Raw genomic sequence first — 15,094 nt, forward strand, 5'->3', positions numbered from 1 at the left:
GGAAGGAAGGAAGGAGAGGGAGGGTCTGAGGGAAGTCCTGCCTTAGTCCTGCCCTGCTGCCTTGTCACCATCCCTTTGCCCCTTCCTCCTGGCCTATCCTGGGGGGTCTTCAATCGTATTGCTAAGGAAGCTTTGGATACAAAGCCAGGTCTCCTCACATGGAGAGGGAGTGGGCCTCGCTCTTGACTTTGCCCTCATACCCATCATGAGCAACCTGGCTAAGTAGAACAAGGACAGAAGCAGCAGCCTTGAGGAGGAGGTAAGTGTAGCTGGGTGCCCCCTTGGGGAAGTGGGGCTGGGCTTAGTGCTGCAGGTGATTGAGGGCTGGGGTGGGCATTTGACCTCCATGCCACTGTCCAGCCCACCCTCACCCACCCCCGCATGACCTGAGAGGAACAGTGAGGCTCCTCCAGTGGATGATGCCTTGGCACTTGCCCCGGTCCCATCTTCTTCTGCCAGAGACCCTTAGATCTGTCCCACTCCTGCCCAGGCCCCCTTGACACGAACAATGTAGAACTGGCCATGCCCACCCAGTAGACCACGCCCACCCTGGCCACACCCACCTGGCCCCCCAAGGGCAACCGCAATGCTGATGTGGCCCTCAATGAAATTGAGTTTGACACCTCTGCTTTAACCCACACTGTTTAATAAAGACAAATTGAATTTTTCAAGACAAGAAGCAACGGATGGAAACTAATCAAGGAGAAAAGCAACCTGGAACTAAGGAGAAACTTCCTGACAGTTAGAACAATTAACCAGTGGGACAACCTGCCTCCAGAAGCAGTGAATACTCAACACTAGAAGTTTTTAAGAAGAGACTGCACAGCCATTTGTCTGAAATGGTATAGGGTTCCTGCCTGAGCAGGGGGTTGGACTAGATGACCTCCAAGGTCCCTTCCAACATTATTATTATTATTATTATTATTATTATTATTATTATTATTATTATTATTATTATTATTATTATTATTATCCCAACTTCCACAGATCCTGAAGATCCTACACTTAGACATGGAGTGTTAAATTTAGATACTTCTACCTATACATTGAGCTTTGGTTTCTTTATGCTTCTTGAAAATGTATCAGTAGTTTAATAACATGGTGGCTGTGACTAGGGGGGCTTTCGCCCAGGTTCGCCTGGTGCGCCAGTTGCGGCCCTATCTAAGCCGGGATGATTTATGCACGGTCACTCATGCGCTCGTGACCTCTCGTCTGGACTACTGCAACGCTCTCTACATGGGGCTTCCCTTGAGGACCACCCGGAGGCTCCAACTGGTACAGAATGCAGCCGCAAGAGTTGTGTTGGGAGTCTCCCGATACTCCCACGTTACACCTCTGCTCCGTGAGCTGCATTGGTTGCCAGTTGTCTTCCGGGTGAGATTCAAGGTACTAGTAATGGTGTTTAAAGCCCTACATGGCAGGGGTCCGGAGTACCTTAGGGAACACCTGCTGCCGGCATCAACTTCCCTCCGCCCTGTGCGTTCCCACAGAGAGGGCCTCCTCAGGGTGCCACCGGTCAGAGAATGTAGATTGGTGGCCCCCAGGGGGAGATCTTTCTCTGTGGGCGCCCCAGAATTATGGAACCAGCTACCAGTTGAGCTCCGGACGGCGCCCGATCTCCGCTCCTTCCACCGCGACCTAAAAACATACTTGTTCGAACAAGCCGGCCTGGCCTGAGGGGGGATTGGGGGGGTTATTATTATTTTATTGGGGTTATTTATTATGTATTAATTGTTCTTTTAACGGGCATGTATTTAATTACTTTTAACTTTTGTAATTTTGTATTTTATTCTTGCCCTGTACACCGCCCTGAGTCCTTCGGGAGAAGGGCGGTATAGAAATATTAATAAATTAAAGGTAAAAAGTACCGTTTGGTTACTGTGATGCAAGCGCGTGATTTCTACAATAATGTTTTAAATGCAACGCCATTAACACTTTTGGAAGCTGGAAAGGGATCTGGAGAAGGAGTGCATCAAGAGGCCGAAGATGGTCAGATAGAAGACAACGGTGTTGGAGGAGATCAAGATACAACCTCGTCGGATGAATCTATAAAACAGAGGGTGACGCGTGCTGCTGCAAAACGATCTAAGAAGAGAAAGTAGCAGGAATTGCAGAAGTCTATGGAACTTTTACGATATAGTCAAGTAGTCAAGTAGGGGAGGGGGGAAAAGATTTGGGTGTAGACGCAATATATTTTTATATTTGGTGGTTCTGTGGAAAGGGTGAGCTTTTTTGGATTGTGGTACTGGAAGAGGAACGGCCGATTACAGAAGAGTTGACTTTAAAGTTTTTTGATTTGGGATCCTTGGTTAATTTGGAAAATTATTTGTAAGAATGTTATATCATGGAATGGATAAAATGGATGGAGTTTATTTAGGATAAGTATAGGGTTGAGAAGGGGTTTTTTTTCTTCTTTTTCCTTTTTTTTGTCTTTAATATATATTTAATACTATTAAGGTTTGTTCCATTCTATATAAGCTAGAGAGTGTCCTTTTCTTATTCTAGTTTTTTTTATACATATATTTAATATTGTTAAGGTTTGTTTTATCCTATATAAGCTAGAGAGTGATGGATTTTAGAATTTATAGTTGTTAGTATATGGTTGCTTAGGTTTGCTTTTTTTATATATATATATACCTTGTATTCAGCTCTGGGAAGTAGGGGGGAGGGAGGGGGGAGGTAGGGGGGGGAGGAGGGAGGGGGGAGGAGGGGAGGTAGGGGGGGAGGAGGGAGGGGGAAGGGGGTTTTTTTAAAGGAAAATTGTATTTTAAAACTTTTCAATAAAAAAAAATTAAATTAAATTAAATAACCATTTTATGAATTTCTTAATGAACAAGACAAAGGCAAATTTTACTGCACTGAGATTCACAGCTCCAGGAACTTAGTAAATTCACATTAAAATTTAATTTATTGTTTGATTCACTGATTATGTACCATCAATTTGGTGACAACTGTTAGTGACCACATAGATTTTTTTTCAGGAGGATCTGTTCCTATCCTCGTTCTTCAGGTTTGCCAATAATGTACCCATCACTACAATTGAGTCGATCATCTTGCTTCTACTCATCCTCTTCTTCTCTTCCCATCTACTTTTCCCAGAATTACAGCCTTGTCCAGAGAACTAGGTCTTTGAACAATGTGCAAAAAGTAGGATCATTTGAGCCTGGTCTTTTGTTCCTAGTGTTAGAACTATATGTTGATTTATCTGATGATTTCTTTGTTTCTTTTCTTGGTATTCTCAGATCTTCTCGGTCTTCTCAAACATCAATGTTCAAAAACATTGATACTTTTTCTATAATATACTTTTTCTTCAAAATCCAAATTTTGCTTCTATTGTCACAGGAAAAACCACTGCCTGAATCATTCTGTTTTTTCATATTAAAATGCAAGATATACAGTAATTATCGTTTCTGTCTCTGTTGTTTTCATCCAGAGAGCGAGAGAGTTGATAAAACCCTTATGTTCCATTTTCCATATGGGAAAGTTCATTCTGGTTAACTTAGTTTAAAAATTCCTTTATTGTAGTATGATTGCTGATTGGTATTATTCACAGCTAGAGAACGGGTGGCATATACCTTCAGTAAAGTACATAGCAAGGCACAGCATCCATCACTTCCGAAATTGGAAATTAGAAATAGAAGGGTTTTTCCCAACAATTGAAATAGAGAATGTGATGCAATACTACATTTATAATGATTGGTAAATCAAACTCTGCATTTAATTCTCTGAATAGATTTCAGGTGGGCACAAAAATTCACTTCAGGTTATTCTTCTCTTCCCTCCAAATGAATTAACTGCCTGAGGGAACATCAGCTATCAGTTTGACACTAAAGCAGACTTTCCTAATACTTTTTACCTATGACAGTCCAGTTTCCCGATATACATGTACTCCAATCCAAAATAACTGTCAATACTATTAAGTATAATACTTGTTCATGAGTAAATACTGTTTATTGTCTCTCTTCATTTTGCCTCTGAGGCAAGCTTCTTACTCAGCTGAAGCCAAGGGTCATCTACTAAATCATGCATACCCACAATCCCTTGTGGATTATGCAGTTGACAAACTGCCATTAATGATTAGTTCAACCTGCATTAAAACACTGGCATTAAACTGATATTACATGAGTGATGGATTACACCTCTAATGAGCAGATTATTGCCACAAGTGACCTTATTGACTGAAAAGATGTGTCCAAATAGCTCATAGCTCTAACCTTCTTCTGTCATAGCAGAAGCACAAATATAGATGCAGATACATTTTTTAAAAAATTCTTGTTCTTTTAAATATTTTGCCAAATACAGATCTGTTGTTTAATAAAAGTATTTGCTTCATTATTTCACAGCTATACTCCAGCTAGCAGAATGTCAAATGCCTAATATTCAGAAAGCTGAATAATTCTGAATTGTATACAATGCTATATTTTTTTTTACCTTTAGTGTTAAAATTCCATTCTAAAGTGCTATCTTGTCTGCAGAGGAAATTTCATGCTTACTGTGAAAAACTGTGAATTTGTTCGTAGGTGTCTTCTCTTCAGAAAAGTGTATTTCAGTGACTCTAAGACAGCAAGTATTCTTTTAGTCAGATATAAATATACATATACATATAGCAATGTATTCATTAAATGGTTTTCCATCATATAGATTTGTTTACTTTTCTTTACACAATGTTAACTCTTGATAGTCAACGATATCAGGGAACTGTACTTTACAGCAATTGCAGATAATCTGCAAGGAGGAGGATGACAATTTTCTTAGGGATTTCAGTAAATATATCATGCCCTCAAAAATATATCATTCAGTAAATATATCATGCCCTCCTTTGGCACAGATTAAATTGCTTTACTTTTTATTTTAATAAATCTTCTACATGAAGCATGTGCTGGCCTTTGTCCACATACAGTAAATTCACAAATACAGTACTTGTCATCTTGCCTGAGAACAGATGAGGCTGGGACAGAGAGATGGGGGGTAGTTGAGAAGCTCTTTAATGATGGAATTAATTGAACATAATCCATGTTGACTGGTTAGGTGGCAAAGGAAATTACATGAGAAAAACAAGATACATATGCTTCACTACTAATTTGCCCAAATCATGAATGCACAGCTATAAACAAAGAAAAGTTGTGAAAGAGTTGCAGTGGAAAGAGGACAGTGATACACACTCCCTATTATCAGTCATAAATCTGTTCCCATCAGTGTAAATCAAGAAAACAATCCTAGGGAGACAAAAAATAATAATGGAATCAAAACATAGCTAGAATAATATGAAGCAAAGTGCAGAACACAGCCAGGTAAAATATGTATTATGAATGTATCCATTTTAACCTAACAGCTTAGTGCTGACTACCTGCAGTTATAAATTGCTGTTTCATAAAAGTAATCAATTAAAATAAATATTCCACAAAGGGAAAAAAACAACTTAGTTTGAAATACAATATTTATTTGCTATGATTATGAAAATACCCATAAAATCTTGATCAATCTCAGTAGGGAGAGGTGGGCCTTCTGGCTCAGTTGCCCCACCCTCTTTTCTCCTACTCTACACCTGAGCTCTGATTGGTCAAAACAGGGTCACATGACTTAAATTAGTCCTGTTCATCCCACACTCAAGCTCTGATTGGTCCATTTGAGAATTAGCCCTGCCCACATCCACAAGTAGTATAAATGTGGGAATAAGCCACACCAATTGGTCACATGGTATAAGCCCCACCAACTCCACTCTATACTCAAAACAAATCACATGACTTAAGTGCCACCCACCTGCAGAGGAGTAAAATCTCAAAATGCAAAGTGGAATTTGCATTTAAATTATTTTATACCTACAATAAAAGTGGATAACAAAACTCTTTGTGAAATGCATGCTGTTGCAAAACAATGACTCAGAAAGGCTGAGTTGGTTGCTCTACTTGGTATACCTACAAAACCACTACTCAATGTTCCTCTAACATTGGTTCCTTACAAACCACCCTCTCCTCCCACACTTACCTCAATAGCTAAAAAAGTTTATGACAAGGTTAGATCTTCCATCAGCAGATTTGCTGACTGGATTATTAACTATGTACCCAAAGAACCAAAGAGAGTTGTGAATGAAAAGTTGGAAGTGCTCAAAGCATGAGTCCATTCTATTTTTGACAAACTGTACAACATCAAACTTCAAATCAGAGAAAGCAAGTCGGCGATCAAAGGATTCACAAAGCAATATGTTATTGATGGTATCAAAGGAGTCAATGCTATTTCATTTCTAAGATGGACAAGAAATTAATTTGTCAATCTGTTGGGTAGTAATCATGGGATAAAATTTAACTTGGTTCTTTGGAGCAGGATGGAGCACATCGATATGAAAAGTGGACAGAAATTGTACTAGAAGCGACTGACAGCAAAGCCATAAACAAGATTCTGGAGTCAATGGCAATGTTCCAGATATCAACTGGAGGTTCAAGACCATACAAATATTGGAGATAAACATCACTGCCTACAGACCATTTAAGGGTAAATCGTATATTCCATTGCCAAAAAAAACTAGCAAACACAAAGGCAATTGTCAACGTGAAGAACAAAGATGATAAATGTTTCATATGGTGCATGGCGTGAGAACTGAATCCGGTAGAAGATAATACTGAAAGAATATCAAAGGTATTGAGGCTACAAGCAGAGAACCTCGACTGGAGTGGTATCAAATTCCCAGTTACCATCGATGAAAATGTTTTCAAAAGCTTCAAAAGAAACAACAACATTAGTGTTAATGTATTTGGTTATGCAGAATTTGTTTTCCTGATGTACATGTCCAAGCATCAAGGCAATAAAATTGTTAATCTGTTGCTTATTTCTGATGGTGTCAAGAAGCATTATTGCTGGATAAAAAACTTTAACAGACTGATGGCAAATTGAACAGAAAAATCACAGCATACAATGCACTTTTTCATCCAATATTTGACAGGGTAGCAAACAATAGAGACTCTTAAGAAACACGATGAGCTTTGCTTGAAGCATGAAGCTGTAAGGATAGAACTCCTAGAAGCCGGCACAACACTATCCTTTAAGAACTGCATCAGACTGTAGTGTACGCAGATTTTGAATCATTCATTAAACTAATGTATACATACCAACCAAACCCAAAAGAGTCTTACACAAACAAGTATCAGAAACACACACTAAGCTCATTTTGCTATCAAATAAAATGCTTTGACGATATGGTATATTCGCAAGACCTGGTTGTATTCATTGCAGAAAGTGAAAAAGATGATGTAGTGCAGATATTTGTTGACTCGTTTGTGCAAAATATTAAGGAGCTATATCATTGCTTCAAATCCTCAAAGAGGATATTTACAAAAGACGACAAAGAGAGATACAAGTATGCTACTAGGTGTCACATATGTAAAAATAGTGTGGAATCATGATAAAGTTAAAAGTTAAAGTTACTACCACTTGCCAGGAAAGTTTGGAGATGTAGCCACTGCTAAATGCCTCATATGCGAAAACAAGTTGCTGATTTTGATAAAGTTCATGATCATTGTCACTATATGGGAAAGTTTAGAGGTGCTGCGCACTATTGCTGCAATCAAAAATATAAAATGCCAAAGTTGATCCCTGTAATTTTCCATAGCTTTTCAGGGTACAACAGCCATCTACTCATCAAGAAGCTGTGAGGCGACAATGACAAAAAAATAAACTGCATCCTGAGCAATGAGAAAAAATACATTTCTTTCAGTCAGGAGGTTGTCATTGACAAGTCCATCAAGGAAGTAAAAAAGTACTCGTTAAAGAAGGAAAAAAAGAGATTGTTAAGGAAGAAAAAGAAGTGATCATTAACTAAGATTTGTGATTACGGTAGGTTTATCCTCGCAAGCCTCAATGCTTTGAGAAGAATCTTCGTAAAAACCACTGTAAAAATTTGGCAAAGGAATACAGCAGAAAATGATTTGATCTATTGCTGAGGAAAGGAGTTTACCCCTATGAGTACATGAACCATGTCAAAAGGCTAGGTGAAACCAATCTACCACCAATGTTTGAATTCTATTCAAAACTAAACAATGCTAAGATAAGCATCAAAGACTACATTCACGTGATAGAGGTATGGAGAGAAATCACATATAAAACACTTTGGGATTACCACAACCTGAACAACAAGAATGACGTGTTGTCATTGGCCGATGTCTTTGAAAATTTTAGAGATGTTTTCATCAAACACAAGAAACTAGATCCCACCTTTTACTATACGTCACTGGGACTCGCTTGGGACATGGCACTGAAGCTGACGAGGGTTAAATTGGAGTTGCTGTGCAATTATGATATGCTGCTCGTGATAAAGCAAGGAATACATGACAGAGTCATGTATCATCTCACATCGATATGCTCAAGCAAACAAGTTCATGGACAAAGCCTTGGACAGAAGTAAACCTTCATTACTTATCTGGATGCAAATAACATGTATGGATGGGCGATGAGTAAACCACTTCCAACTCATGAATTTAGATAGATGGTAGAAACAGAACTGAATGACTGGAAAAGCATTATGAGTCCAGATGGTGTGGGTTGCATTCTCGAAGTCAACTTGGAATACCCAAAAGAGCTGCATAACCTTCACAATGTTTATCCTCTTGCCCCAGAAAATATTAACCCAAAGTATCAAAGGTGCAAAAGCTAATACCAAACTTAAATGACAAGACCAAGTACTTTGTGCACTATGAGAAGTTGAAGCAGTATGAGAGTCTCGAGATGAAGATTACAAAAATTCACAGAGGAATAAGTTTCAAAGAAGAGCCATGGTTGAAACCATTCATTGACAAGAATACCTTCTTGAGAATGAACATCTCCAATGCCTTTGAGAAAGACTTTTTCAAACTTATGAACAAGAGCGTCTTTGGTAAGACCATGGAAAACATTGAAAACCGCATTGATGTATGGTTGGTTATGACTGAGAAAGAATTGCTGAAACTAACTGACCAATCAAACTATGACAGATTCACAATATTCAATGAAAACATGGTCTCAATTCACATGAGTAAAACAATGCTGATGTACAACAAACCTACATACCTAGGTATGTTTATACTGGACTTGAGCAAGACTCTGATGTACAATTTCCACTACAACTACATAAAAACAAGTATGGAGATGGAGCACAGTTTTTGTTCACCGACACTGATAGTCTGGCATATGAGATAATGACTGAGGATTTCTAGCAGACATTGCTGATGACATCGAGAAACTATTCGACATGAGTGATTACCTGAAGTGTCATCCATCTGTAATAAAAACCAGAGTTAACAAGAAAGTGATCGGCATGTTCAAGGACAAGGATGAGGGAAAGCAGATTGAAGAGTTTGTCAGGCTGAGGGCCAAGCTTTACTTGTACAAAATGTTTGAGGGCTATGAAACCAAAAAGTATAATGGCATAAAGAAGGCTATAGTCAAAAATACCATCACTCACAACAACTACAAAAAGATGCTGAACAGTCATGAGAAGCAGTACAGAACGATCCTACCTCCACAATGTCTACACAGAAGAGATTAACAAAATAGCTTTGTTGTAAATATAATCAGAGTTAAGTAAAGATATTGGTCTATAGTTTTGGATTGATGTATGGTCCGTATTATCTTTTGGGATCAGAACAATATTTGCCTCTGACCATGACTTTGGGATTTTTGCTGCATTCAGGATATTGGATATGCTAGAATACTACGAAATACATAGTGGACAACAAAAGGTGTTATTATTCTTAGATGCTCAGAAGGCTTTTGATAATGTTAAGTGGTCATTTATAAGTCAACAACTTAGGTACATGGATATGGGTGAAAAATTTATAAATATAATTAGGGCAATATATTCTAATCAGGAAGCTAAAATAATAATAAATGGGGAATTAACTAGGAAATTTCAAATACAAAAAGGAACATGACAAAGATGCCCTTTATCCCCATTACTATTTATACTGACACTAGAGGTCCTAACGAGGATAATTAGAAATGAGCCACATATAAAAGGATTAGAAATTTAAAAAGAAATTTTTAAACTTCAAGCATTCGTGGATGATTTGGTCTTTATTATGGAGGATCCACAACAATCAGGACCAAAACTGTTGGAAGAACTAGATAAATATGGAGAAGCTGCTGGGCTGAAAATAAATAAGGATAAAACTAAAGTTATTGTTAAAAATATGATGAATAAACAGAAAGAAAACTTGGCTAGGATTATGGACATACAAATAGTTAAGAAGATAAAATATCTAGGAATTACTATTATGACCAGATGTACTTCAATTAAAGAAGACAATTATGACAAAATAGTGAAACAAATAAAAGAAGACCTGGAAAGATGGGGAAACTTGAGTCTTTCATTGTTAGGGAGAACCGCTGTCATAAAAATGAATGTACTACCTAAAATCCTGTTCCAAAATATTAGAAATGAGGTTATTCAAGACTTTTACAATAATAAATTTGCAATTGCTGAACAAGAAGTTTTGATTTTAAAAGAGATCCCTCCAAGAATACTAAGGAGAAGGAAGGAATTTGCTTTTTTGGCACAAGAATTAAGAAGACGTGATATTAAGTTCAGATGGGAGATACCAGTGGGTATGGTGGTGATGCATGAAGGCACGAGACATCGTCTTCTTACAGTGCTGCAGGAACGTGATTTTTATACCAATGTTTTAAAAGCAGTCCCCATACCACTTTTGGAATCTACAAACAAGAATGGTGAGGGAGAGTCTCAATCACACAGTGAGAATTTACAAGGTGCTGAAGGAACAACGCAGATGAAAGAGAAAGTTACAGGAGTGGATCAAATTTCAGTATCATCGGAGGAGGTTAGAAATCAGAGAATGACACGTGCTGCTTCCAGACGAATGAGACGAGAGCAAGAACAAGAACAGCAGAAAGTCATGATGGCACCTCCAAAACTTACTTATAGTGAAGCTGTGGGAGGAGCGCGACCTAAGAGAGTGCAGGTGATTTTGGAAGAAGCGCTCCAAAAGCTTCAGGTCACGAAAGATGGCGACAAAGTTTCTAACCTGGAATGTTAATGGCTTAAATTCACCACAGAAGAGAAAGAAAGTTTTCCAATATTTAAAACAATTTAAGAATGATGTTATTTGTTTACAAGAAACACATTTTAGAGTCACGGATCAAAAGTATTTGTTAAACTCAAGACTGGGTACACAATTTATTGCTTCCGCAATGGATAAGAAAAATGTAGTGGTTGTTTATGTTAAGAATACCTTGACAGCGGTGTTAATTTAAGGTGCTGGTACTTACCTTTAAAGCCCTACATGGCTTAGGCCTGGGATACTTGCAGGATACTTGAATTCCCATCGCCCAGTACGCTCAAACAGAGAAGGCCTCCTCAGGGTACCGTCGGCTAGACAATGTCGGCTGGCGACGCCCAGGGGGAGGGCCTTCTCTGTGGGAGCACCAGTCCTATGGAATCAGCTCCCCCCTGAGCTTCGGATGGCCCAAAATCTCCAGTCCTTTCACCGCGGCCTCAAAACACTCCTTTTCCACCTGGCTGACCTGGACTGACAGGCATTTTAATTATATTTACAATTTTTAATTTATTTTTAATTTTTAATTTTAATTTATTGCACAGATGATTCTAATTTTATTTTTATCTTAATTTCTGTACTTATTATATGTTATTGTTGTTAGCCGCCCTGAGTCCTTCGGGAGATAGGGCGGGATATAAATCCCATTAATAAATAAATAAATAAATAGATAGATAGATAGATAGATAAATAAATAAATAAATGAAGCAGATAAACAAGGAAGATATGTTATAATTGAACTGTTAATAGAAGGCAAGAAAATGCTTCTGATTGGATTATATGCTCCTAATCAACAACAAGCAGACTTTTATAGTTTATTACACAGCAAGATTACTCAGTGGGATTATAAATCTTGTATTTTTATGGGGGACTGGAATGGCGTTTTGGATGTACAAATTGACAAAGGGTTTTTTTTAAAAAGTACTCCAAGTCATGCTAAACTGCCTAAATCTTTTTTTGAGATGAAGGACGATTTGGAATTGCAAGATATCTGGAGAGAAAGAAATTTGCAAGAAAAGGACTATACTTTTTTCTCTGATAGACATCAATCTTTTTCCAGGATTGACTTCATATTAATTACTAATGATTTCCTTTCTAGGATTAAGAAGATTAAGATTTGTCCAAGAACTATGTCTGATTATAGTCCAGTATGGTTAGAGATAGAAAAACATAATAAGGATAGGTGCTCCTGGCATTTAAATGAAAATTTGTTTAGAAATCAGGAAAATGTGGAAGAGTGTAAAAAACAGATGAAGGATTTTTTTTTAAATTAATATGCATAAAGGTACTTCTATTGAAATGGTCTGGGATGCTAGTAAAGCTTATATGAGAGGTGTATTAATATATTTGAACAACAAATATAGACGTAACTTGGAATTTAGGAGGAAAGAATTAGAGAATGAAATTAGGGAAAAAGAAAAGGCTTTAATTTTGAATCCATTGGATGGGAAGATTAAAGAGGTAATTAATTTATTAAGGGGGACAGTTTGATAAGTTGATGGCTGATCAAGTGGCAACTAACTTACGGTATGTTAGACATAATTCTTTTTGCAATGCCAATAAACCAGGTAGATGGCTAGCTTATTTGTTAAGGAAGAAGCAAAGAGCTTCTAATATAGATAGAATAGAACATAAGGGTAAGGTAGTGTACCAGCAGAGTCTTATCAAAAAGACCTTTGTTGATTTTTACTCTAAGTTGTATGCTAGAGATAAGATTAGTGAGGCAGATATTGATGAATATTTGATGAAAGCTAATATTCCTGTTCTTACGCAAGAACAAAAGGAAGAGATGAACCAATTGATAACTGAGGAAGAAATTTTTTCAGCAATTAAACAATTGAAAGTGGGCAAAGCGCCAGGTATGGATGGATTGACTGCTGTGTATTACAAAAATTTACAGTTAGAGATGGTGAAGCCATTAAGGGAATTGTTTCAGACAATTCAAATGGGAGGAGGGGTACCTCCGTCTTGGAAAACTGCTTTTATCTCTTTGATTCCGAAGGAAGACCAGGATGTCACCCAAGTAAAAAATTAAAGGCCAATATCACTTTTGAACACGGACTACAAGATATTTGCTAAAGTTCTAGCTAACAGACTAATGAGGGTACTGCAACAAGTAATTCATGGTGATCAAACAGGGTTTATAAGTGGTAGACAATTGAAGAACAATGTGAGGCATGTAGTAGATTTGTTGGAATTTCTGGAAAGAAACAATCAGATCCCTGCAGCGTTGATCTTCTTGGATGCTGAAAAAGCTTTTGATCAATTGGATTGGCAATTTTTGTTGAAAGTATTAGATAAAATGAAATTTGGGGATAAATTTTTACAACCAATCAGGGCATTATATCAAAAGCAAAGAGCCCGCATAATAGTTAATAATAGTTTGACTGAAGTATGTAATATTGAAAAGGGTACAAGGCAGGGGTGCCCGTTGTCACCCTTATTATTTGTTTTAACATTGGAGATATTATTGATTAAAATACGGGGTTCAGACAAAATTAAGGGAATTCAAATTAGAGACCAGGATTATAGATTGAGGGCATTTGCAGACGATCTGGTTGTTACAGTGACTCAGCCTGATTATTCAGTTGTAGAATTGATGGAGATTATAAAGCAATATGGGAAAGTTTCTGGATTTAAGGTTAATACACAAAAAACTAAAATGTTGTCTAAGAATATGACAGTATCACAAAAGGCTGTTTTAGAAGAGCTAACAGGATTTGAAATTGTTAAAAGGGTTAAATATTTGGGGATATATTTGTCACCCTCAAATGTAAAGCTATATAAAAATAATTATGAAAAGCTATGGGGAAAAGTTCAAAAAGAATTGGATAGCTGGAAAAAACTACAATTATCTTTATTGGGAAGAATTGCAGCAGTGAAAATGAATGTTTTGCCGAAATTTTTATTTTTATTTCAAATGATACCTATTCTTAAAAAGGATTCAAACTTGGAGGAATGGCAAAAGAGTATTAATAAATTTCTCTCGGCAGGGAAAAGGCCACGAGTTAAATTTAAATGCAGGATACACGTGAGAGAGGTGGTCTTAAAATGCCTAATCTTAAACTTAATCTTAAACTATACTATGAAGCTGCTGCTTTGTCAGCGATATGTGATTGGATTAATTTAACACAAGTGAGATTATTAAATCTTGAAGGTCATGATTTGTTATTTGGTTGGCATGCATATTTATTGTATGATAAGAAGGTGGATAATGTGTTCAAGGTACATATTTTAAGACATGCTCTGTTGCGAGTTTGGAAAAAGTATAGACATAAGTTAAATTATAAGATACCTATATGGGCAATACCGAAACACGCAATAGAAAATATAAGTGTTGGGTTTAAAAATGATGTGACTACATATAAGGAAATTTTAAGTTTGGAAAGGAATGTATGGCATTTGAAGCCGTATAATATCTTAAGAGAAGAAAAGATTGTACAAACTTGGTTTCAGTATGGGCAATTACAGGCCAGTTGGAAAGAAGACCAGAAAATTGGTTTTTCAATGACTGATGAAAATTTGGTAAAGCAAATTAGAGATCAAGGTCAAGCACATATTAAAAGGATATATCTTGCATTGATAGAAATTGATTCAGAGACAGAACTTGTTAAAGACTGTATGATAAAGTGGGCTCAGAATTTGCAAGAAGTCATTACAATGGATACTTGGGAAAAGATTTGGGTGAGAAATGTAAAATTTACACAAGCTCAAAACTTAAGAGAGAACTTTTATAAAATGTTTTATAGGTGGCACTTAGATCCTAAAAAATTAGCAAGTATGTATCCGAACTGCCAGCCTAAATGTTGGAGGTGTGGTGGTGAAGATGCAACGTATTTTCATATATGGTGGACCTGTAAAAAGGTTAAAGCTTTTTGGATTAAAATCTGGTGGAACATGCAAAAGACATTTAAGAAAAGGATAAAGTTTTGTCCGCAATTGTTTTTACTGGGCATTATTACTGATACTACTGTTGTGGACACTAAGTTGATGTTGAATTTAATTACGGCAGCAAGACTTTTAGTAGGGCAATATTGGAAGAAGGAAGAACTGCC

Source organism: Vipera ursinii (genome assembly GCF_947247035.1).
Source record: "Vipera ursinii genome assembly, chromosome: 4".
In the NCBI taxonomy this organism is placed as follows: Eukaryota; Metazoa; Chordata; class Lepidosauria; order Squamata; family Viperidae; genus Vipera; species Vipera ursinii.